The sequence below is a fragment of the Melospiza georgiana genome, chromosome 1, assembly GCF_028018845.1.
Source record: "Melospiza georgiana isolate bMelGeo1 chromosome 1, bMelGeo1.pri, whole genome shotgun sequence".
Taxonomy (NCBI): Eukaryota; Metazoa; Chordata; class Aves; order Passeriformes; family Passerellidae; genus Melospiza; species Melospiza georgiana.
The window spans coordinates 90,262,108-90,289,379 of record NC_080430.1 but is presented as its reverse complement, the minus strand read 5'-3'; the positions used below and the strand labels follow the sequence as shown (position 1 = coordinate 90,289,379).

Here is a 27,272-nt window from a genome sequence, read left to right as displayed (position 1 = left end):
CACATCTGTGATTTTTTTTCCCCTAACTCCCAAGGTCTACTCCTCAACTGATAATTGATTATCATTATTATAATTGATTGCTCCATTTTGTTTTCATTTAGACAGCTATTGTGTTTATGTTTGTATAAGTTTGTCTGTATGCATGTCTGCATCTGTGTATGCATTTATATATAAAAATAAATACTGTTCTTAAAACTTATGTTGTTAGCCTAGGTTATCAACATGCTTTTTTAATACGGCAATATTTCATAAGTTTAAAGTAATGACAATTCTTAAAATAGAAGTCACAGTGGAGGCATTTTTCTAGCTCTGTCAGTCTTGTCACTTGTGTAAAGGGTCAATATCATGTTTAGTATGTCACTTGGAGGAAGGAGTTATTATTCATTAGTAAGTATTAGATAAAAAAGTCGGAATTTTTAAAAAATAATAATTGTACGTATTTTAAGTCTCCTGAAGCCAAAAATATATTCATTAGAACACCATGAAGTTATTCCATGTGAATAATTACATGTAGTGAGCATTTCATATAGCCAAACCTAAGGAGAAATAGTTGACGCTGCTGTCAACAAAGGTTTTTGGGGCTACTGTTTATCCAGTGGAGGAACTTTCTTTCACCAGATAATTTTTACTAATTTATGATTACCACAACCATAGCAATTATGGAACCTAGTCACTGGCTTTACTTCTCCTGAAGGGACAGAATGACAATTGGGTTCATTGCACACGGTTTTGAGTGCTTTGATGTGCAGAGGTAAAGCTTATATTCTTTGTTAACCAATTCCTGGAAAAATTGGCATCCAGCCTTTAATGGTCAGAACTGGCATAAAATGCAGCTATTTCTTTCACAAAACGGTGAGACAGCACATATCAGGTTCTTTGATGCTGTGGCTCCCTGAGGTCACCTACCCAATCATTAAAAACCTTTTTTGGATACTTTAGATTCCCCTTGAAGATCTCTTGTGGAAGCTGTAGTGAAATCTGATCTTGGCTAGTTAGTAGATGGATCAGAGCCCAAGGTCACGTTTAATGTTTGAAGGCCAAGATACAGATGGATAATAAGACATAACATGTAATGAGATGGACCCAGTAGAGCAATTAGGAGTTGACTGTAGAGCACATACCTCCTCCAGGTTCCCAGGAGTGCTTCTAAAGAGGCTTGAAAAGCAGCAGAGACAGAGAAATGGATGCACAAAAAAATGAAAATAATCACGTGGAAGGTTTTCAAAGACCTAGAGGAAACTCAGGAGCCTATTCATTGGATACATCATCTCACTGAAAATCAGAGAGGTCTAATTCATCCTTCTGTCTTTGAAAACCTCCCACAGTAAGCCAAAAAACCCCCAACCTGAAAGTCCAGAAGACATAATACTTGAATGAAAAAAAATTCTCCTTACAAGAAAGAAAATAATTCTCTGGACTTTCTCAGTACATAATTTTCTATGGGAAATATCTTTGATTCACAACAATGAGAATAATGTCTAGCCTTCTGGTCTCGTGGAAAAAAAACTGGCCTATGACCAAGACCTGAAAACTGTGAGGATAAATGCCTGTAGTCACAGTAGCTAGAGAACAGACTGCTACAGCTGGGCCACTTCAAAAGGCAGGTTTTAAGTGGCATCTAAAGATTTATGGAAAAGCACTGCATTATTCTGGTTTAGCAAAGAACCTGCCTTTCAAAGATTTTAGTGTTTCTCTTCTGGTGCATAACTAAACTGCTCCCTTCAAGAAGTGATATACTGACTTTAGACAGAAATACAATCTTAGAAAATAATGATTTATAAGAAACGCCATGTATCAAGCTTATATTGACAGCATCAATAGCCAAGTCACATTGGTAAAGAAGTCTGCTATAGAGCAGTTCAACACAGAATTGCTACTGCCACATAAATTTCTTAGTCTGACACAGCAGCTAAACCAGCAAAGACTTTGGTCTGAAAGACACCATGAAGAGCAATGATAAAATGAATGTTCTGCATGAGTAACTCTACCCTCAAAATCCTGGGAATTGTGAAATTTCAAAGGCAGTTTTCATTATATTATCTTCCCCTTCCATCTCAAAAGAGTCGTTTATTTGAGAAGCACAGTAGTATACAGGTAAGACTTTCTGAACAAAAGCATCCCATTTCAGAAAATTTGACTTTGAAAGAAGATGAACTGGATCAAGACTTTTGCTTAGGCTTTAAGTGTCTGTAATTGTTAGCAGGAGATCAGCTCCGATGTTCATTAATGAATTTTACAGAAGCCAAAGAAAGGAAGAAAAAAAAGAAAGAAAAAGAAGATGGGAAAAGTATGCTTATGAGGTACTCCTCTGCTTTCTGGAATTAATTTGTTAATGTAAAAATATAGATGATGCATTAGATGCTAGAATAATGTATAATAAGTGGAAGAGATTCTGCAAATATATTTATCCACAGTATCCTTTCAGTTAAGTAAATACTAATACAAACACCATAAAAATATGTTACAGATGGAAATATATAGAGAAGCCCTTTGAGAATCTTTTTTATCAGAGAGATTCAACAAGGTGCAGGAACTCAACATTATCTTTTCTTTGACATGTGACAGAAAAAAACCCCTGGCCATTTACTAAAGGGAACTGAAAATTTTGATAGTCCAGAATTTGATACCTCCAAAAGATTCTCCTGAAAACTATGCTAAGGCACATAGAAAGTAAGGTGATTTATGACAGCCTGCACGGTTTTCTAAGGGCAAGTTAAGTCTGACAAAGTTGGTGACCTTCCCTGATGGGAATAAAGTATTGGTGGATGAGGGAAGAGCTACTGACATCGTCTAACAGGAATTGTGCAAAGAATATCACTATTCCACATGACATCCTGTTCTAAACTGGAAAGACAGGGATTTGACAGACAGGCTATTCAGTGATAAAGAATTGGCTTACAACAAACAGCAAACTCAAAGACTTGCTCTTTGTTGCCATCTCATTGCAGGGGTTCCATACGGTTTTCTCCTATCAGAAAAGTTTCATATCTTCTTGATGTTTTCTCATGAACAGCTCCTCAGAGCACTGACTCTTTCTTCTCCACAAAGCAGCCAGCTGACTCCAGGTCCCTTCTCACCCAGCTACCCCACTCTTTTATAGCATCTTCTTCTCATTGGTCACAGCTGTGGCCTGGTAAAGTCAGGCCTGTTCCTAACCTTTGATCATTGGTCCAGCTGCAACTCCTTAGGGGTAAGATTACTTTCTACACTATCTTTATTTTCTTATATTCTGTCCCCTTACATCTGTTAATATCTCCATGTCCAAGTGGAATCCACTGATGAGTGCTATCCTCAGGGATAGGCATCACGACCATCTTTGTTCAACATCTTTTGATGAACAACTTGAATGCTGGCAGCAGGGACAGTGGTATTGAGTGCATCCTCAGCAAGTCTGCCAGCGTCACCACCCAGCTGATACACTGATGGGAAGGGGTGGTAGCCAGATGGGCCTCCACAGGCTTGGGAGGAGATGCCTTACAAACCTCATGAAGTTCAAAGGGGCCAAGTGCAAAAAGTCTCATTAACATATCACATGATTCTGGGAGAAAGGGAGAGAGGTGTTTGCACTGTGAGCAATGCTTCAAAGATAAGACAATAGAAATTCCTAGCTCTGTGTGAATTGTGAAAGACTTTGTTAGCTGGCACAAGCTTGAGTCACAAGAGCTTTTCCTAGCTAAACCCTGGGGGCTTTGTGAAGCTTAAATTGCTCCTTACTTTTGAATGGAGCAAGTGAATCCACTTTGCGCCACTTGACACTTCAGTAGCTAGAGATAAGCTTTCACAACTCTCTGAGATTTTAAACAATTATTTAGGTGTTCTTCTTGCTTTCTACCCAAAGTGACTGTAGACAGTGGTATATCGTTGTTGAGGGCCAAAGACTGTACAAGAATAGACAAGAATATAGGAGACAGATTAGGTGTACTTTACTATAAGAGAAAAGATGGTCCTTTCCCTCTTATTTGCATTCCAAGGCAAAAAATTCTATTAACTTGCTAATGGTAAATTGGACATCTCTCCTCTGTGCAATTTAACATGGTTATTTTATAAAATAAAGAAGATGTTTCTTCACTCTGAAGAAAAAACATCCTTAAGTTGACAGTCCCATGTGGATCAAATAAAGTGTTTTTCTAAGTAATGAACTTCTCAGGTGATAAACACTGCACAATGAAGTCGGTAACAGATGCTATGTAACAGAACAAAGGTACAAATCACTTAGCCATACAAAGAGACAAAAAAGAGGAAGTGAATATTGATCAAGCATTCTTAGCACTGCTCTTAAACAAAGCAAAATTGATTTGGCTCCCTTTTACAATGGTCTGACAGGAAAGAAGCTACTGAATTTGAGTTGTCATCTACCCTGGAGGAACACAACAAAAGTCATCCTGGCTCATAAGCGCTGTTCTTGAACTATTCATTTTCTGCATTTTCCTTTCCAGACATCCACTTCTACTCAATAGAAATGCACACTGTACTCTCATACTCTCCTCAACCCAATCCCACTGGATTAGTGCATCTGTGGATGGACATTTCTCTGTTTTGGCTCATGTTTCTGAATGAAATGTAATCTGCTTGTGTTCTCCCAAATAGACTCAATGCCCAAAGAGAACAGCTACCAATGGTTACCCTGGCAGGATTTGAGAGAGGTCTTTTGCCACCTTACCTTATCATAACATTTCACAACAAGGTCCAAAGGATGTAAAAGCCTTCCTGACGAATCTGGAGGGGTGTGAGCTGCTAGTGAACAACCACAAAGCTCTGGACCTTTTTTTGAGATGTGTTCTGTTAATATCAGAGTATTCCTTTCAAAGTGGGGCACAATGCTTGGCACAGATCTATACTCCAATTATTCAGGAAGATTAAAGAATATATTTAAGGAACTTAGAGTTATATACAAATAAATATTGGGTCTTCACAGTTTTCATCTTGGCCCAAAGGCTAGCTAACTTACAATTATTGAGCAGCATCTACAGTCAGTGACACTATTTAGAAGCTAACATTTTTCAGCCAAAGTTTTTCAAATGCAGCCCTCGGGGTTTAGCTATTGTATAGACATCCCTCACCTCAGAGGCTTACTCCTAGAAGGAAGAACTGGTTCCATTTTCTTCAGTAAAATTCTAACTTCATTCAATACAGGCTATTCAGATCTGACCATAAAACAGATGTTCACAGATGTGCAGTGGACACAAAAATAGTACATTACCCAAAACGGGGGCCTTTATAATGCTTTATCTCCTAAAGTAAGCAATTTGGTGTGATTGTAATGCTACTTACATACACACAAATGGGAAAAATTAAAAGATAAGTCCTGTTTCTCTGAATGCAGCAGGAAGACATGAAGAAAAACAAAGAGTTGTCTTTGGTTTGATTAGGTTTTTCTGTTACAGCAAGCTCTGTGTCCAAGAAGTCTTCCCTCTTCTTGTTTCTGAGAGTCAGTCACAGGTTCTCAGACCATTTTTTTTCCATAAACTGCAACTGGCATTTCTGCTACCAAGCATGGGCTGCAGTCTGGGTAGTTTCTCTCTACCATTCATTCTGCCCAGAATGTCAGGTCAAGGCTTCCACGAGCATTGTTTAGCTGCATGAGGGGCTGTTTATTCTTGCTTCCACTGAGAAATATTGCTTTGTACATCCACACGCTAGTGCATAGGTGCACAATTACACTGGAATATCCTAGAATGCCTGCCTAATGGCTGGCAATGAATTCCCTCTGAGTTTAATCTCTATCTGTCTACATCTTCTTGAATCACCCAAAAGCTCGATTTTTCATGTCACACACAACACATCTGGTCCCCTGCAAAATTCTATGTATGTTTTTGTTACCAATTTCCACTTAGACATGCTCATATACGAACACAAAGAATAAAATAAATTATTGAACAAACTATTTTAAATTAAATTTCATTTTCTTATTTGCTGCAAGAACAATATAGCCTATATATCTATCATAGAAAAATATTTGTGGATACTGTTAATGAAGTTAAAAACTCCAGAAAATGTTAAAAACCCATGAAAAATTCTCAAACATCCCAATGTCCATAGGAATTGTGGGATATGGAAAACTGCTTGACATCAAAGAATTCCTTATAGTGCACATATCATGTGAATTGTTTATTCACATAGTGAAAGAAATATGATATGTGAAAACCCAACGTAAATACTAGGGGGGGAAACTCAAACCTTCACACAGACAAAAAACCCCTCTCTTATTCTAAATCCTATTTTATTTTCAAAGAAATATTTAGAGCTATTATGTGTACCAACCAGAAGCAAAACCCAAGCTTCACAACAACAGGAAATGTAGAAAATGTGAAAGAAAACAATGATCTGTACTTTTATTATACTCTATAATATGTTTTTTTAGATCAAGGTAATGTTCACATACGCAGGTTTTTATGTCTCATTTCCATCAAATGATCTTGTATGCATTTGAAGACTATTTCTTAAGTTTAAAAAAAACCCTTAAAACTTATCTTCACTCTTAAGCCATAAGTTGTACTATGTTATTTAACAATTCCTAGCATGGGAATTGCTAAGAGCACTGGAATTGGCTGCTAGAGAAGTTGCAGGGTCTCATTCTGGGAAGATACTCAAAACCCAACTAGACAGGGCCCTTGTCAGCTTGCTCTAGTTGAGCCTGCTTGAGGAGGAGGGGTGTACAGTATGATCCCAAGATGCTCCCTTCAACCTCAATTCAACGATTCTGTGAAATAAAAGTCTGCATATGTATTGCCATAAACCAGGTATGTCCTTCAGTATTCCTTCTTTTTAAAAAAATTTTAATGTTATAAGCAAAGCACAAGACAGCTTTTTGCACTTACACGTGATAATTTTATATGTCCACTTATTTCAGTGGGGTGATTGAATCTCCTTCACTTTGGTGATGCATGGAAAAATCCCAAACTATAATATCCCCTCAAAACCAAACCTCATTAGCTGCCATTAAACATGGCCAATAATCAAATACAGAAAATTTTATTCTTAAACTTACCAATAATCTCTGTATGACTACACATAGATATAGGCTTGGATAAACACCTACTTGTAAACATGTATATATTTTGTCATAATGCAATGTGTGGCTGCAACCAGTAGAAAGCAAAAAATATTTTTGGTGAGAACTTAAGCAGCTTTGACTGAACACTGTGAAATAAAAAAAAATTAACATACTGCAGTCAAGTAGTCCTCCTAAATATTTACAGAACAGGCTGTATTCTGTAACTCATATAACTGAGCTGTGGCTGTGCAACAAGACAGTTGCACTCAAGAAGCTGTCTGTATAAATTGGGCTGCTTTATTTGGACCCCAGCACCCTGCCTTCTTCACAGAGGTGCCCAAAGGTGAAAAAAATGTGCACTGTAGAGATCAATGGAAAATGCCTTCTGGCTCATGTGGATTAGCACAGGAATCAAATAATTTTCCCATCTAGCAGCACAGAAGTGGAGGGACACAGAAATAGAAATTATCTTTGGATTATTGTTTGTACTTGGATAATTGCTTTTACTGTAGTTACTAAGGCTCTTGTTTGCTTATTTTATTAGCAGAAAACAGCATTGTTAGAGTGTTTAAAAGAAACACTCATGTTTCTTCCCTAAATGGAAAAGCTTTCAAGTAGTAAGCCCAGTACCTTCATCGAAGCCAGTGGTATAAATACTAGAAAGAGTGACAGCTAGTCCACACGCACTCAGAAACAAAAATGAAAAGGCCAGTTACATGCACTTGTCAGTGCTAGTCTCATCCACACCTGCTAACTTGCAGGACCTTCAGATAATCAGTCAGTAATGAAATAAGTAGGAGGGGGGAGGAGAAGAGAGGAACAGGACAGCTAAGAGATGGAACATCAGACAAACATCATTCTTCATTAACTTAAATGGAGTTTTACTAGGTGGTTTAAATAATTTCAGGACTAAATATATGTTTCTACTATATAAATATCTCAGAATTACTGTTTGTTGAGGTTTTTTTGCAATCTTCTATCTACTTTTCCACCTACACTTTCCTACTCCCCCATAATTGTCATCGTTTCTGTCTTGGCAACATCAGAGAAAACAGAGAGGGGACTGAAACAAGAGAATCACATAGAAGAGATTTTTTTGACAGGGCTGTGCAGGGCTGCCTTACTAATCCAGCACACACAAGGTTTTAGCGATTGTATTCTATGAAAAAAATATTAGCAGAGTGAAAAGCATCCAGTGCCAAATCCAAGGGCTGCTGAACTCCAAGGGAAGTTCTCTCTTACATCCTTCACCTTTCACTCTCACCCTGAAAATGCAATAGAAAAGGAGAGGACATAGATCTTTTTTCTTAATAGTAAGTTTTAAAAGGGAAAAGGCGCACAGAGCCAATGTGCTCAGTAATTTGATCAGCCATGCCTGCCTGACATACGTGTTCCAACAAAGCGTGATTTAAGTTACAGAGCATTTATGCATTAAAGAGGAGCTTTGCTCTCTTCTCCAACAGCTATGGGGATGAAAATACTGATTGACAATATAATTTTATACAGATAAATCAACAAGGCACTTAATTCCTTTAGACTCCTTGGAAAATCTCATCTGAACATATTCTTTAGAGGAACCTTTCCATAATTACATGTGAGGGATCTACTGATTTTTCCATTGAAGATTCTGAGCTCACTCAAGGGACGCTATACGGCCTGTAAGCTTTTCAGTCACAAAGCTTAGCAGTATTTTAGAAACAGCATTTTCACAAATCTTGTCATGGTGTCAACATCCGGGAACAAAGATCAGCATGCTGGTATTCACAAAATGGAAAAAAAAAAATAAAAATCTTGCCTTTGGTGAATTTGACAGAGAAAACATCATTGCATTATCATTTTACTCAAGCAGGCTAATGCAGTGAATCTGAAGGCTAACATAAGAGTTCCAGAATGGATTTTCAAATCCTCATACATTTATTGAGTAATATCATACAGGTAAGATAAAGATTTAAGGAAATATTTAAGAAAAGCTAAATTGTGTCATTAACATCTGATGTTTTGTAAAAAACCTGCTGCCCAATACTATGTATGTCCTGGGTACAATGCTTGGATTGGCAGATAGTGGGAGTATTTTACAGTATATTCACTGTAAAAATAAATTGTCACTGCATTCAGCATTAATATATAAATTCTCCTCTCTTAAAGCATAATGGACTCACATTTTCTATTGTAAAAGATTTGTTGCTTTATTATGCACTTTTCATGCTTGTGGGAATTATTGCACTTGATAGATATTACAATTTAGTTATCCCTGATGAGTGCATTTTGCAGCCTTAAAGACTATAGTTCTCCTCTAGCTGTATATGAAAAAAACACAAAAGATTCTTGTGGCATCGGATTTTCTTTCTAAACAAGCAGAAGTCATGATAATCCAAAACCTGTTAGTCAGCCTTTCTTGTGCAGAAGCAAAAATAGGGAAGGAAAAAAAGAGGAAACAGGACATCAATCATACAACTAAATTTCAGCACCAGGCTTATTTTAGTCTTTGGTCTTCTACCAAAAGCTCAAGAAAAGAGCAACAACAGAGATTTAAGATGCAACCATCAACTGGTTGAACCCTCTCTCTTTTCCCACTTTCCCTGGACGTTAATCTTCCTGCAGCAAGCTGGCTGTTCCTTAGAGGCTCCAGCTGACAGCCTGGAATATGAATGCAGAGGCAGTTGAAGTAGATGTGCTGGGCTGTGATTTGCAGTCAAGCAGCTGATACATGCTCTCTTCTGTTATTTCTGCTCCAGGGCCTGCTCAGCTGGAGGATGGATGGCACAGCCCACAGGATGCTGTAACCTTTTACACTGATGGAGCGGGATCCAGAAGAGCTTGATCCACTTGTGACCCCATTTGATTTGTTATTTTAAGCACTAAAACCTACAGCTGGAGCAATTGTATCTCACAGTTTGTGATGGAACCCTCCAAAAAGAGGAAAAGTCCCTGGCTTGAGGAAGACTTGGCCTGCTGGCAAGGACTTGAGTAAGTATTGACAAATGGGTTGCACTTTGCTTTCAACTAACATTTTGAGGAAATGTACTTGCTTGAACATAGTATAGTTTGCTGCAGGCACAGATCACCATGAAATTATGACTCCTCAGAAAGCAAAAAAAAAAGAATTACAAGATGAGCTAACCAAGATGACAGGACATATCAAATTCATACTGACTGCAATTTCTCCCAAACTCTGCCAAACATACTCAGCCACTGACAACATCAATTATTCTTAAGCTCTTATCTTCTTTTCGTCAGTCATCCAACCTTTTTCCTAATTTTTAACAGGGTATGTGACCTAATTTTTTTTCACATGTATGCGACACGAAATACTATTTATTCATATTCAGTGAAGAAAGAAATTAATAGAAAATACTAAAAACGCAAGACAGACCGTGTGCATACACATGTGCTTTTTTTTTGTTTTGTTAGGGAGACGAGTCTCCTGAGGAAAATAAAGATATTCCTATGAAACAACAGTAATTTCTCCAAGATAAAATTTTCAATGCAATGTATGAGCATCACAGATAGCCAACTGCTGTACAGAGAAATGCAAAAGAGAAAAAAATTTGGTTTTATAATATAATTTGATTAGTCTCAATGGCCCACATGATGAGATCATATTAGAAAAATATTTGCTTTTTTTTTCTTGCAACATGAAACAAACACTGTGTTGCAAAATTAGTCAGCATCTTTAAGCCACATTGCAGAGAAACCTACAGTAATATAGCCATCTGTTTTAACAGAAAGGTACTGCTGGATATTGCACTACTGAGAATTACTGGAACAACTGAGATGATTGAAAAGAAAAAAATTAGTCAAAGGATAATAACAAAAAGCTTTTTTGTTTTGTTAAAATATTTACCCTCTTTGGGATGCTACTTCCTATTGGTTAGATAGCATTGCAAGATTTCTACATTACAATATAAGAACTATTTTCCGGCTCATTTCAGCAGGAATAAAGACATTTTTCATTCAGTATTTTTTTTTTTCAGTTAATTTCCAAAGTGGTTCAATGCCCATGTAATTAACGCCACTCATAAAACACAAGAAACAAAACATAAATCTGCTTGTCTAATTTAGTGGCTCAGAGAATAGTTTGATTTTTGATTCAAGAAAGAAAATAAAAGCATCATAGTAAATCTTCTACTTTCTTTGAAATAATTCAATACTTAAAGCATTATATTCACTCACTTGCTCTAATCCATTAATTTACTTTCCTTATTTTATTGCTTATCAGTGTGATGACTAAGAACTAAGCCAGTAAGCAAGTATCAGTGAAGAAAACTTGGCTTTTGTTTTGTATCAGTGTTTGGTGCAACATCCCCTTTTTACACATCAAGAGTAATGACAGAAACAGGTTACTCCATCTCTATGACCAGTCCAAATCCAGCAAACACTGGATCTGTTTCATTTATGCCTTTTGCTGTCAGTCAGTAAACAATGCTTTATTTATCTATGCAAAATACCAGTAACTTCTTCCTAATTATACCTTTATAGCACAGATGTTTGGGCTAGATACCTGAGAATCAGATAACACCAAGGCAAAGGCAATCCAGCTCCCATCTTTGAGCAGAACTGAGGATTCAGACCCCTTAGAACACTGGATGCTCACAGGTCCTAGCAAGAGGGCTAACAAGGGAACGAGTTAGAGTTAGTCAGAATCCCCTTTCCATTGTCTGGGTATTTCTTTGCTAGAGACCGAAAGAACTGTGTCAGATCTCACAGGTCCACTTTACAGAAGAGCACATTCAGCTCCTTGCATTTCATGCTCCTGGTGTCCAAAGCAAGTTCATTCTTCTGAGGGTGTGACTGTGTGAAGGACACTTTCATTCAAGTTGTCAAAAAAAGGGCTTCACTTTGCTTTCATTACAGCCACTGTACACCCACTGAAACCTACTTCCCTATTCTGAGAGGAGAAAAGTGCTTGCTTGTTCGTATTTCACCTCAAAATTATAATTTTTCTTAGTTACAGAATGCGTTTTCAAGGGCTGAGGGCAGCTATGACATTGATGAGAGGCTATACTGAAGAAATGAAAATGTAATGATCTCCTAGTGATGAGGGGGTGTGTACCAGAGCTGTCAGTGCCAACAGAAGGCTTGAATGGTGCATGTTCAGCCCAGAAACAGCAGTGCAAAGGTTAACATTTTCAGTTATCAAGCCATTAACTTTCACTACAACATTTTTACAAGCCTGTAATCTAGGTTCAATAAGACAAGCATGCTCTCCCCAGCATTTTGCCAACACAACCAAACTTTGATATCTGGGAGGCTATCTACAAATGGTTAACTTTCACATTTTTTAGAGGAAAAAATATGGCTTCCTCTTCTAATTTGATTTTCAATCTAAGATTTTGTGCAGCATTACTTTACTCAGATGATGTCTTAAGTGCAAATCTTTTGATGCAGCGTAATCTTTCTGAGAGAGAGTACTTTAAAATGTAAGTGATGAAAAATCTCTATCTGGTGTAGGTTTTCTATCAACACTTAATAGATAAATGAATTTTCAAAGTCTTCATTATTCCGATCAGATGACAGATCATATTTACATTCAGATAATCCTGAACGGGAAGCTTTCTTGCATAGAAAAACAATCTGGGTCATCACAGTTTGCTGTATGCTTGCAATTTATATCCCACAGTGAACATAAATAATGCCCACAATATATTCCAGGAGAGGAACCCTAGGAAGCAACACAATGGAAAATGGAAAAAAAAAGCAGTCCAGTTTTTAAAGCTGTCCAGTAATTGTATCCTCATCTGGGCGGCAACACCTAATCTCTTTCCCTCCATTTAAGCTTGAGAATGAAAACAGGTCTGGTTTTCAAACAGAGGTCTGACAGTATTTTTGCCCATAATTTGCATCTCACTTTATTTTCTGATAATCTAAGGCAAATTCATCTTGGTAAATGGCTGGACATATCTTGTGAAATGAAACTCTACCTGACCAAAGATGCTGGAGTTGGTAAGGTCACCACACTTTCTCATGGAGCTGGAGTCAATAAATATCCATGTAGGAACACCCATTGTGGGGCAGCAGGAAAATCCTATCTTGGCGGTCTTATACAGAGCATGAAAGAATTAAATTAGGAATGAGAAATGGCAGGCAGGAAAATCACCCATACGGTCTAGGAACTTACCAAACTGGTTTGGGAAGTCCTTGCACAGGGGACAAATGAAACTAGTAGCAAACTAATGCAAACTGTTACATCTTCTGCAGTTGACAGTAGATGTCCTGTCTGAAAAGAAACAGCTTTTATGGATTTGCAGTCCAGGACCTCACTGAAATGAGTACTCCATGGCAGACCTATATCTCAGCAATGACATTGAGTTCCACAATCCAACAAAAGAGTTGGATTCCAAAGATGACTTAGGACCCTGAAGAGGCACACAGATGTATGCACAGATTTCTGCCACTCAAATCTGCCAACTTTTTCTTCCCTGTGCATGCAGCATGAAAGCTAATTTCAAACAAATTTGCATTAATGGCAGTTCTTTAATTAACTCAGGATGGGGAAGCTTTTACATCTCAACTGAACAAGACACAAGAGTGAAGTACAAATCCAGGGATCTCATTTCAAGCCCAGTGACTCAGTGAGTTGTAATACATTGAGCATAAAGATTTACTTCCTCTTGCATTTTTTATCAATGGGGTTCTTTTGTTCTCATCCCTGTTTTTATTTTTGTTCCCATTGTTACTGGCACTACCTTTAATGGCATGTTGAAAACTCTGGCAAATGAAATGACAGACAGCAGGATACTTGGTGTACCCTAATGAAATAAAAGGCTGTTATTATCCAGACAGGAGAAGCTCTTATTTCCAAGGAAAGAATTTGAACCCTTATGTCTCTCAGTACTGCCTAGCAAATAAATGGCATCCTAAAAGCAAGTGCCTGTAGGATATGAGGAAACCAAATTATATCCTATACGAGGTAATAAGGTCTACTATCTCTCCAAACTTCCAAGATGTTGTGTGCTCAGGTATCTTGGGAAACCTTGTAAAACCCACTTCCACCCTTCTTATATGTCTGGCAATACAGCATGTCCTAATATTTAATATTTAAGGTGTCTTAAAAAACATGGAATCACAGAATAGATAAGGTGGGAAGGGTCCATAGAGGATCACCAATCTCTGTTCAAGAAAGGTAATCCTAGAGCACATGGCACAGGATTTTGTCCAGATGGTTTCTTGAGAATCTCCAATGAAGGAGATCCCACACTCTCTCTGAGCACCCTGTTCCAGTGCTCAGTCCCCTGCACAGTAAAGTTCTTCCTCATGTTCAGGTGGAATTTCCTGTGCATCAGTTTCTCACTGTTACCTCTTTTCCTATTGTTCAGCAGAGCCTGGATCCATCTTCTTGACACCTGCCATCTCTGTTGTCTAAGGAATGAATATTTACAAGAAGAGGAGAGCTCAAAATGTTAGAAACCTGTTATATTAAGCATCTAAAATTATCAGTAATGTGTAAGTAAATAGCATGCACTGCTCTTTGAGTTTGACAATCTGGCAACACATCTCTGCAAAACTTTCACATACTGGCATGAGAGGATCTCTGTGTCAGTCTCCATCCCCAGTCATTGGGAAGTCATGGGAAGAAGTCACCATGCTTCAGTTACAGTCTGAATTTATGTCTCAGAAGTAGCAAGGAGGTCAGTAGTTATTTAAAGTCCACCCACAGGCAGACTGTGGCATAGTGAAAGAAATGTTGTAGATGTTGTACTCTTCAAGTCCATGAATATTCTGGAACCCATCCTCTCTAGAGGGAAATATTCCTCAGGAAATATCTAGGACCTTGCCTGGAGCAACAAATAATTTGGCAATACTGTATGCTGACTCAGGACAACTTTCAAAAGATAGCACAGACTTACATAGTCTTCTTTACAATGCATGAGAAACATCCATAGTAATTTAGTGGCAAGTGCGGTTCCAACACTTCTCATACAGAAGCAATCTTTGCTGCAGGCTAAGATATAAAGTCCCTATTAACAGCTGAATGCAATTTTAGACTCCAGCTTTTCTGTTCCTGCTACCTGCTGCAAGATGAGACAAGGCAGAAAACAGATTAATGCCAAATGTAACCATGTCCTAATGAAAGAACTGGACAACAAATAGTTATTTTTTCATTTGTGCTCTAAATTTTACGTGGGTTAAGGTTGCCAATGCAAACAAGAGCTAATGAAATTCAAGATTTAACATTTAATTAATCGTAGCCATGTGGTATTTCTGTTAATGAAATTGTGAGCTCAAGGTTAGTAGGGGAAAAAAAAATCAAAGCAATCCACCTTCTTATCAATATATAGAAACTGAATGCTAACTCTATGAGTAAAATGCCATGATTTCAATGCCATGACACCCCTGTCCATTTGTCTCCGCAGAGGAGTCACACACATCTTTAGAGAGCAGCCCCAGGCTCCAGCTCTGTCTTGACAGTACATTGCTGAAAATCCACGTGAGAGTTGACCCCACACTAGGGCTGCTGGCACAGAAGATAAGCTGCAGAGAGCTACTGTGAAAGCAGAGGATGTCTAGAAGGCATGCATAAAGCACAAATTTCAGATTTTTATTGCTGGGAAAGAAATTTAATATTCATTAGCAATAGATGTAGAAAAAACCCCCTAGATATAGAAAAAACCCAAACAAGGACATTGTTGGCCTGAAAATAAAACCAGGGAGAAAACTAGACCAAAGTCCTGAGAACTGTTCTGAAGCCTGATGTAAAATACATTATTTTTCAATGATCCAGGATCAATCTGAGTATTCTTTTGTAGATATTGTGCTAATAAATATTTTGATTGATCTTTTAAATGTAAACATTGGGCTATTAGAGAAAGCAAATATTGTTACTTGGAGTCTGGAGCACTTTCCATTAGCTATCTGATCATTGGTGAGGGATTTATTGAGTAATACATTGTCTACTGGCAATAGGCTTGCAAAAGTTCAATACATCCTTATTAGTGTCTCAAAATTCTGCAATACAATGATTAGACTTTGAGTGAAACAGACATTTTTCTGCATTCTGCAAAGTGTTGAACAGTGATTTTGTGAAGTTTTGGTTGCGGTATATCATTTGTTAAGATCCATGGGACCCACACTTGCAACTCTTGATGAGTTTAAAAGGTCCACCATGCAACATAATATAAAAAAATCCCCAAAATCTTTTTCATAAAAATGTAGGATACCTCGTACACTCTCTTAAAATGATAGTATTTATCTTTGTCTGTCTGCTATGGAATAAAATAGCACATTACACGAAGCTTGAACAGCTCTGAAAAAATGTCTTGGCCAACAGTGTGAATGGGGACCATAAATCCCATCTCTAGCTACCTCATAATTTTTAGTAAGTCGTTGTCTCAAAATACCCAGATGGGTAATGCTGTGTTTGAAATTCAAGTTGTAAATAAATTTAGCACACAAAAGGAATCATTCTGGTATTACAAGCGTGAAAACATAAAATCTAATGTAGTTCCAAAGTTCTACACAGCCCAGCCATAGATTACTTCTATAAGGACTTATTTTGGAGTTGCTGGTAGGTGCTGAACTAAAGTAAAATGACAAGACATAGCTAATTTCGTGAAGAACAAATTTCCTTGAAAGACACAAAGAGCATCCATAAACATATTCTGACATATACAGTTTTTTTCTGCTACAACTTAAGCCTAAGTAATTAAGACTATTTGGACTCAGACAGCAATTGGTTGCTTTCTAGGTGGAAAAATGCCTCCAGTTACAGTATCAGCCAAATGAGGATAATGACTAGTGATCTGATGGCATTTCCTGCAGGACTCTTGCTTGTGCCTTAAATCACCACACAGTATGATACCATAGAGGTTGTCACTTCTACCTGAGGTATTTTACCACTCTTTTGAGAAAAAAGCTACTACACACTAGCAGTGCTACAACTAGCCACAACTAATGTCATCCATTCATAATTTTAAATAAAAAAAATCAATGCATGCTGACACCACTTCCATCCCAAACTAATCTGACCCCATCCTTCCACCCTGATTCTGTATCTCCACTGAATCTTTTGCAAACTATTAAAGGTTAAGGGAGGCTGCACCTCTTCCTAATTACTCTACTCCATAGCATTCCATTTTATCACACACAGAGGCATGCAGTTCTGGGTTAGAGGATTTTACTTCCTGAATCTTCCTCTCACCCCTTGATTTTCACTGTTATTGTAAGTACTATATGGTAGCCTTAAGTAGAATGAGTGGGCAGGCAGTGTGTGCAAATTAAGACCTGAAATCTCTTGCTGCCTTTGACCTCTGCATCACGCAACTTCTCTAAGCCTTTTTTTTTCTAAAGACAAAATGTCATTCTCAGTAAATTGGTGTGACAGGTACAGATGAGTCATGCTATTTAAAAAGCAAAACATAAAGAAGGAGCCATTGAAAGATGAACAACACAGGAAAATGATGAGCAAAGGACACAAAATCGGAATAAACTGCTGCAAGATCAAAGTATGTGAGAAAAACTGGTTGGTATCTAACTGAAGCTGCAATATAATAAGGGAAAAGATAGAAGAACATGTTATAGAGATGGTTTTATTTCTAGAGATGAAACTGTAACTGTGGCTAGGTAAAAAGCTAATTCTGATACTAAGAAAAATAAGTTAATCTTCTGAAATACATGCCATGTTGCATAAATCTAAATCAATCCTCAGGCAATGAACACTATGGAGCTATTCTTTTCAGCTTTATCTTTTCTTCATTTTAGGAAAAATAGGTCAAATAGACTATGCACTACCTGCCTCATATCTGCAAGTAAAAGACTCAAATTATCATTTATTAGAAATACTCTCTCTTGCTTTTAACACAAAATTGTTTTCTAGCTGTTCCCTTATCAACTTTAAAGCCTTAAAATAGTTAGGGTAATAGTAGTCTGTGTTAATATCTACAACATTAGCATCTACTCATTTTTCCAGTATAAATTTCATCCCATATGAATTATTAATAATGGTAAATAATTTTGAACAAATCATTACTTTCTTGTGTTCTATTCGATACCAGTGCGGTAAAGAACAGTTCATAACCAACACTCAGTGTCACCTGGGAGGCAAAAAGCAAGTGATAAACCCAAATCCATCACATTTTCAGACACTAAACGATGGCAAGGCTGGATGCGCAAGGAGGGCAGGGAAGCTTTGAGCAGAACTCTTAAAATAGGATTCAAAAGTCATTCTGGATGACCTCAAGAGGGTGAGCAAAGAACATGGAACCAGAACTGGCATTTTTTCCTGTTTCTTTGCCTTGTGCAACAAATAAAAGAGGTGAAAATGTTTTGTGTTTTCTTTTTGGTTTTGTGGTGGTGGTTTTTTTGTTGGTTTTTGTTTGTTTTGGTTTTTTTCTTTTTTTTTCTTTTTTTATGAAGAAGGATCTTTACTTTCCTTTTTGACACTTAAAATTCAAATATCGCTTACCTCAGTAAACTACAATGAGAAGGTAACTCATCAAAAAAGGACAGCATGGAGAACAGGAAAGAAAAGCTGGGTAAATAAAAGAATTTGCTGTTCCTGTTAGACACAAAAAAATATTTTTTTCTTTAAAATTTCTGCAACTACAGTGACTGACAGTTCACAGGACAAGAGATTTTTTGCTAACACTTTTGTCTCGGCTTAAGTGTGACAACTCACGATATACATCTTTAAGATTTCCAGGGAGTATTCTAAAAATAAGAAACAGAACAGGTGCTTCCAACATTCCTTATTTTTAAAAAGTGCAAAAAAATTCAACATTTCAAAGAACTTTTCCAATCTATCATATTCACTGCCAGAAAACAAAGAGAGGAAAAAGTTCAAATGGCTAAAAATCACCAGATGGTAACCTTGTACTGTGTGAGCATTTACAGTAAAGAAATAATGCATTTGTTATGTTAGCCTAGGAATGGATTTCCAGCAAAATGCACAGAACACCTTGAATTTCATCTGACTTCTGATCCTTAGAGTAACACAGCTATAGCAGAATTAGATTCTAAATTGTCATTGTCAATATCTGAATACTTTGTCAAATAATAATTATTACAGCAGGCTCTTTTAAAACAGGCAATATGTTAAGTGGAAATATAACTAAATGACCCAATTTATCCTGTTCATAACTCATCTCTAATGATACATGAATGAACACTTGAAAACAGGGGAAAATATGAAGTGATTAAGCTGAACATCAGTAAGTAATAAGAAGTATTTCTTTGACACATCCAAAAAGTACAGATGTTCTTCCCAAAGAAGAATGGCAACCAAAGAATGGTCACCCAATTAAGATCTTGCACCTCCCACTCTCAAATACGAATGCAATACTTCCCTTGTGAGGCTTTTAGTCAGGCCAAGGGAAACAAATGCCTATGGTTTTACTTGTTCTGGTAATGTAGGAAAACAGCCGTTTTCCACACACATGATGTTTTCCAGTGAAGTCTTTAAAATATCTACATCACATTTAAAGGGGCAAATTATGATCTTGTAAATGATCTTTTAAATTATCCTAAAAAGTACCTTCTGGAATTGCCTACTTAGCTGCAATTCCTTAAAACCACTGTAATTTACAACAAAATGACAGTTCTCAAGGTGAAGGCTTTTGCATAGACCTGAAGGTCAGGACTACAAAAAAATCTCAGTTTTGTGGAGTATCCATATGAAATGTGATTATTCATCTCTAAATACAGATTCATATGGCAAAGTGCAAACTGAAGTAACTTCCAACAATCACTGTTATGCTGAACCTACTGAGTCATTGTTTATTCAACCAAGATTAAAGTAAACCAGACAAAATTAATTTGATATTCTGCCTTTGATTGCTCAAAGTGATACCAACACCCACTGCCACCACCACAAGCCAATACCAATATTCAGCAAATTTGGTGTATGCCCATTTATGCCATGGCAAAATGCCAAGCTACGTATTAAGTCGGCCTATTATTTCCATAATGCATGTACTATCATCACACCCAATTCAGGTGGAGGAAAAACACAGCAATTCTCAACACAGTGTTTCAGTCTTTAATGATCCTTTAATTATAAGAAAGGAATGAAGGCATTTCTGGAATTTTTTATGGCACTAAGCCCAACCTCACAGTAAACCATGGAAGAAAAGTGAACAGGACTTGAGAAAAAAAAAAGTTAAAATTCCTTATTTAATGAATGGAACTTGTTCTGAAGGGGCTAGACAATAGTCTTAGATCCTTAGATTTCAGTTGAATCACTGAAAACATGAAATGTCAGTGGATGCTTCTTCATTTATACTTTCTTTTATTGCCTTGCTCCTCTCTGGTAAGAGACACAGTAAAAGCAAAAAAGAACTGAACAAAAGTCATCATCATTTTCAATTGAAAAAGCAAAGAAATTTAGAGATCTGCAAGTTTAAAATAAATACATGAGAATGCACTGCAAATCCAACTTACCAGTTTATTGACTGCTCAAGACCTTGAGTGAAAAATTCATCATCTACTTCCATACTGATAATAAATTTTTACTGCAGTTAAACTTGGCACTTGGCTGTAGCCCCACATTTTGAAAAAATAGCAAGCATTGTGGTACGTTTGAAATGCCAGGCTGCAAACACTGTTTTTGTCTTCAGGTTATTCTTCCATATCCAGCTATAACAGTTTCATCTGTAAATTTAAGCCCTCTAGGTTACATATTCCCTGCCTTTAAAAATTTCTTTGCCATAAAAGCAGTTTTCTCTAAAGCCTCTGCTTCACCAGAAGGAAGATGTAAGGGTTGCATGCATCAGGACTGAGATGCCTAGAATCAGTAAAATCATAGCTTTTCATCCTACCAGCTTACTACAGATAAAATAGATTACACAGAGCCTGCCCATGTGTGAATGCATCCATATGTATTAAAAACCGTATTCCTTGCTTGCTCTGCATCATTTTTCTTGAGAGGTTTATGTCAATATCTTTGGCAAAATTCCTCCTCTTTCACACTGTTTTGCAGTATGCTATGAAACTGTTGCCTACTGCCTGTCTGTAATGTGGCTGAATTTGAGGAAACTTGAAAGGACAGACTGAGCAATGTAAAGCAATGAATGTGATAGAAATTTGAAAAATGGCATATAAATTAATGATATTATTCTGCATTTTCATTTACTAAGCCACATGATCCTATTTCAGCCAGAAGAGCTTAAACCTTGCTTTATGACAACTATATTTAATTTGCTATTCATTACTTCCTGATACTGCTGATCCTCTGCATTTACTTTGCTCTTCAGATCTGATTGAGAACATCTCCAAGTCAAATCTTCTTTTGCCTTCTGGTATATATAAAATTATAATTTTTTTTCCTATATGTCATGTATCTTCAGTTCCACAACGCTGGAGCTCTGTTATGCATCTGAAAGGTCTTACAGGGAAAAGATAAAAACAAGAACTCTAATTCATGAGCTGAATGAATCAAATGTAAATATTTCAAACAGAGGTTCCCAGGCCACGCTTAAGCTTCAACTCAAAAGGATTTTTTTTTACTTAGGTGCAATGAGCAGAGAAAGCCCTTTCAGTGACTACAGGGAACACTGAATATATTGCAGATGGCACTGCAAAGGACCTGACCTCGTGACAGTAGGAGTCATTTTTCATAAAAGAGAATAAAAAACCAGCTTCGTGTAACCTTAACAAACAGTCTGCTCCGTGAGGCTTTGACTGGTAGAGACAATTTTTCCACAGCCTCCCACAAGTATGACCCATATTCTGTCCGATCAATACCTGTCTGAAAATATCAACCTTCTACCATTCATGCAAAAATGCTCAAGGCCACATTCCTGGCTACTAAGTACATCTAGTGCTGTTTGAAACCTTTCATAGCAATAACCTAAGTTTTCATAGTGTTACCCAGACATTATAAGTAATAATTTGATCCAGATACCATATCAGAGAAGAAAGTGGTGCTAGAGATCAAACTACTCCCTGGGAATAATTTTGCCCTATTCAAAGCATTTAATGATTGACTTCAGTGTCTGGGATTTCATCTGTAAGAGTGTAATGATTGCAGTGGTTAGGACACAATGGAATTTTATTTTAATAATTATTACTATTAGCCTCCAGTTATTCACTCTGCATATTTAAAAAGAGAAAATGTTCGTACCTCTACATTATGAGACCATGGCTTCAGACTAAAAGTAATTTATTTTACTTTTATCTCTACAATGTCACAGTCTTTTCTCTGTCCTTTGTTTGCAATGATAACATACTACAGTAAGATATAACCAAGCAACTCTCCTCCTCCTCTCCCATCCCTCTACTCCACAATCACTCCCCATCAGCCCTCCAGGAAAAAAAAAAAAAAAAAAAAAAGAAAAAAGGAGAAATTAACTTTTTTTTCAGTACTAAAATTCCTAGGAGAGCCCTCTGGCCCTTGGTAAGATTTTGTATCCATGGAAGAATATGAGTTGGAGGTTTTGCAAGATTAAATGATCATTTCTCTTGCATGAATAGAAAGGAATTTACTCATCTCATTCCTTGTGACAATATTTCAACATTTATTTCAGGACCATGAACAACAGAGAACCATGTCCCTGATGCAGTAACAGATGCACTACACACAACTTAGGGAAGGTTAAACAAATGTAAATATGAATAATCTGTATTGTCTCCTACTGTAGGTACATGACGAATTTTACAATATGGAAATGTAAGAGGTTACCAATTCCATGAAATATTTTGATAACAGAAGAATGCTGTCCAGTAATAACATAAACCAGAATGTGGTTCATAGATTAAGAAACTACTTACAGTAGCTGCTAAAATGCACATTAGATTTGGTTAGTTTAGTAGTAAACACCCTTATAAAAACACCTGCTAGAATTGCTTTCATTTTAGCTTTCCCCTGGGTTCCTCTATAAGGAAAACTCTACTAGAAGCATAAACTGAACAAAATAGAGTTTTCTCATGGCATTTGGACCACAATATGTCCTGAATTAAAGCTTCCTGTTTGTTTGTTTTTTTTTTTCCTCAGGGCCTCCAGGGGCCCTTTTGCTGAGAGCCTCACAGTGCTCTCCAGCAGGATCCTGCTGCGGTAGGCAGCCCTGGGCAGCAGTGCCCACCCACCAGGCAGCTACAAGGCTGAAACCCTGCAAAGGACCAGCCAGAAACAGGTCACAAACAATCAGTCCCCAGTCTCTGTCCCCCACAGCTACTCCCTGACCCTTCAGCAGAGGGACCTGGTACAGTCTCCTCTCTAGAGAACAAGCAAACTGGCTACAAACATCCAGCCCAGGCTACGGTGATCCTGAGATAAGTGTGCATATTTACATAAACAATGCCTTCTCAAATGTTTTTCCTTCCCTAAAAGTATAAACGTCTTGAAAGGAGGCATTGCTTCCTGTGTGGAACCTGTTTACTCTGTATTTTACACACTGACAAATATGCAATACCTAAAATACACAAGCTCATTTTGACAGCTAGACAGACATGTTTGAAAATTATTTCACATGTTTCTTTGGCTATCTATCCTGCCATTACATTTATTCTCCACAGTCATCCTTTTTTGTCATTGTGGGTTGCTTACAGAAGTCACTATTTATTTAAGATTCTACAATGATTTTGACAGCGCACATGCACATCTGACAATCTCAATAGGAATACTGAGGAAATATTATATTGCATTCTGTAGACCAATATAAAAGTAAACAAATACTTTGTTTTCATAAAATTTAAAAAAGTATTCAAGCTGAAGTACTACTGTCACATTCACAAAATAGGATTGTCAAATAAAACGCAAGTTGCAGAGTTACCAAAACAATTTGTAGTATGAATGAATTATTTGAGGGAGGAAAAAAGGATTCTGAAGATCACTTAAATACACAGTTATTAGCACCATTTTTCTTTTTGATGTTCAGATAGTTTAAAGTCATTAAATAGTGCTGCATTACAGTTCTTAAGAAGAACACACCCCTCTCAGCAAGGTTTTTCCATTGGTTTCCAGCTTCTGGTCTTTTCAGGGTCAATTTTCAGTATTTCATATCTCCAAATCCAGTCACTATTTGGGGGTAGCATTAGTATAACCAGTGATAAAACTCATTCAGAAAAGAAGGCAGGGTGGGTAAATACATTAGCAGTGAAGGAGAGAAGTCATGGGGAACCAAGTTGCTTCAGTTATACATGCCACGGGAGCTAAGACCATACTCCAGGGAGGATCTTATATGGCCAATCCACATTATTACAGCACTAGTGGCTAATGGATGTGGAAGAGGATTAAATCCATATGGAAATGGCACTGAAAAGGTAAAAGAAGGAGTAATAAGAAAAGAAAAATAATAAAAAGGAATAGTAATCTCCTCTTAAACAATTTTATGCCTCACTCCATCTTCTGAGTAAGTCATCCAATTTGCCATTGCACGCTGAATATGTTGCACAACTGTGAATAATGTGCTCCCAGGAAAAGTGAGTACCCCAAAAATCTGCTAAACTCATCCACTAAGGGAATGGCTTCTATTAGTGCTTAGCATACTAAATCCAGCTCAGTTCTAATGCCAGCGGTCAGGGGCCCTGATCCAACAGCTGATCTCTCCTTTTCATTCCTTCTTTCAACCACAAATGCTTGGAATACCCTCACATCGAGAGGGGTTGCTGCCAAGTGAAAAGAATAATTAATAAAATCCTCCTCATGGCAGTCTTAAGTGCTTGCTCAGGCTTGATGCTCCAAAACTTTCTAATATATCTAAATCCATCTATTCCTAAGCTTACAATTTTAGTAAATGTGGAATTATTGGTAGGACTGAGATAGTTTGGGCTCCTCCTCTTCTCCTCCTTGTTCAGGAAATTATTTTTCCCATGTTCTCACAAATTCTGACCTGCCAGAATGGAGTTGCAGTGCATGGAATTTGCAGAATAATTTTTAAAGTGATTTCAAAATGTAAGAAAGGAGAAGTGCACTTGCAGTGTATTACCAGTGAGCACAAGAGCTACTGTTTGCAACAGCACTCAAGACTGGAAGTGCCTGATATTTCACCTCCACACCCCAGTAAAATATTTGAGTGTCACCCACAAACAACTAGAACCTTGAATCAACTGGGATCCTACTGTTTTACCACAGGAAATCTGGAGGCACAGCATATATGATTACAGCCTCACATCACCCTGAAATCTCACAGATAATAATTACTATTTCTAAAGGGATTGACTTAATAAAAGGAACAGAGATATGCCTTTCCCTGTAGCACTGCATTAAATGTTATACTGAAACAGAGGGGAAGAAACAGGAGATGCTGGGGTAAAGAGGAACACTGCTGACTCAAGTTATGAAGAGCTCTCTCTTTATCCAAGGAGCTGGCTGAGCTCTCTATTGCTCCCATTTAACTAATCCCTTCATCTAACAGATAAACAGTAAGGTTTTACTTTAATGCAGCTGCCAAAGATATGATAGGCCATTTCCCTTAAGGGCTTGAGATGAATACATACAAAGAGGAGTCTTAGTCCTGGTCAAAGGAGCAGCTTAGGAAACAAAAATACTGGCACATAACCCCATGGTTCTTCTATTTCCCTAGGACTAGGATCCAGCTCGTACCACTAAGCCTCACAGATGCCTGAAAAATCCCTCATAGCTCATGCAAAGCACCACAAAGTGAAAGTGGAAAAACAAGCTCTGTAACAAAGCTCCAGATAAAAAAATCTGAATATCAGATCTTTTGAAACTTATAAATTTGAAGCCAGGACTTCGAGTCACATCTGCTCATACTGGAGAAGAAATGGGAAAATTTTGGATCCAGGGATGTCAAGTTGGCTGCGCTGAAATTTGCCTTCAGCTCAGAGGTTGGCAATGACGTACATAGTAAAATGTAAACATTATTATAAAGTAAACAATGTATTAAAAGTTGAAGCAAAGACTGGAGAAGAGCACAGAATAAGTGTGATGGGACACCTAAATGTTAGAAACATCAGGGACTTGTCATCCCACTGAATACTGGAATTGATTGATGGCTTACAGATACAAAGCTGCTACCTCCAAATACCTTGGCAATTTGGGGAAGCTCTTATTTTTAGGAAGGTTTGTGCAGAAAGAGCAGCAGGTTAAGCACAGTGCTGTCTTTCTGACTTGAAGCTGTACTGTCAGCCTGGGTTCAGAAGTGCATGGCTTCCTCCACTGACACGGCTGGACTCTCAGATCAACCAGGGATGGTAATCTATGGCTTCTACAAATACTCTCACCTCTCTGTACTCCTGTCCAGTATATTTTACTGCTGAATCTTTCTCTTTTTGCCCTCTAATGAGGGCCCAGTTTGGCACACTCTGGGAAATGTGTCCTTGTATTGCTTCTGTGATAAAAAGGTAAGTGAAAACCAACACTTCCATCTGATTCTCAGCCACCAACCCAGTGTTAAATTTTTCTCAGCTTAAAGTCACACTTAGTATACTGCCACCATACCCACCATATTCTGACATTCCTGGCAAAATCCAACTCTGACTCACAAGACCAGAACATAAATATTTCTGTTCCTAGATTTTCATAACACTCTGAAATGCCATTTTTTTCCCCTAGATACAGTTCCATGTCCTGTTGAAGAAGCAAAAGTTTGATTTATAACAGCAAAAGATCACCACTAGGACTAGATTTATGAGTAGACCACTCCCCCATTCTATGGACACAGAGAGCTGCAGGGAAGGACTCTCTCAACTCTAATCAATGTATTTGAGGGAGAAGTTCCTTGAATGGCTGTCAGCTGCTCTCCCTTTGGGGAATGGTGTCAGCAGATGTGAAGCTGACTTCTACAACAACCTCTGGTGCAGCTACACTTTTGCTTTAAATGTGCTTTTTGGGCATCAGATGATGTTGTACTAAGCAGCAGAAACTCCACATATTCTGAAAATGGAGTTATGACCCTGAGCTCTGTGCTTTTGTGACAAGACTGCATTGACTAATCAAACTAGATATTTAAATATTTCACTTTAGTATCTCTGAATATCACTGAAATCTAAGGTAAAGATATGCTCAAGTCTTCACACCAATCAAGGCAAAGCTGCTCAACATAAACTTTTTTCACCTGTGAATAACTAGTTAAAAACTCTAAAAAACACCCAGGATAATAAGGCACCCAGGCATAATCTGGTTGTTTTATACAAAAGAAACTCCCAAATGAGGTAAAGAAGGACAACACTCTTTCTTGCTTTGAAGGCAAGCCAAGAAAATCTGGAAATCTGAAAAAAAAAAAAAACCAAAAAAATCATGGCAGGGAGTTGAATGATTTACTGAATAATAAACAGCTTTTTGTTTTGTGTGGATTTTTTTTTTAATTATGACACAGAAAAAAATATGCACAGGCAAGTTATTACATCACCCTTCATTTTACAGGCTACTGCAGTCCTAGAAATT

General features: G+C 37.5%; 1 protein-coding gene across 13 annotated transcripts in view; it reads right to left on the bottom strand.

The window, feature by feature from the left end:
- The window catches only part of LOC131092157 (poly(rC)-binding protein 3-like), a 495,350-nt gene that overhangs the window by 414,514 nt on the left and 53,564 nt on the right, over positions 1-27,272 (bottom strand). The window contains exon 1 of one of the 13 annotated variants that reach the window (XM_058038749.1): positions 18,396-18,416. The exons of the other annotated variants lie outside the window; for them this stretch is intronic. The gene's annotated coding sequence lies outside the window, so the exon portion shown is untranslated. Of the gene's footprint in view, positions 1-18,395; positions 18,417-27,272 lie in introns of those variants that run through there. 13 annotated transcript variants of the gene reach the window in all.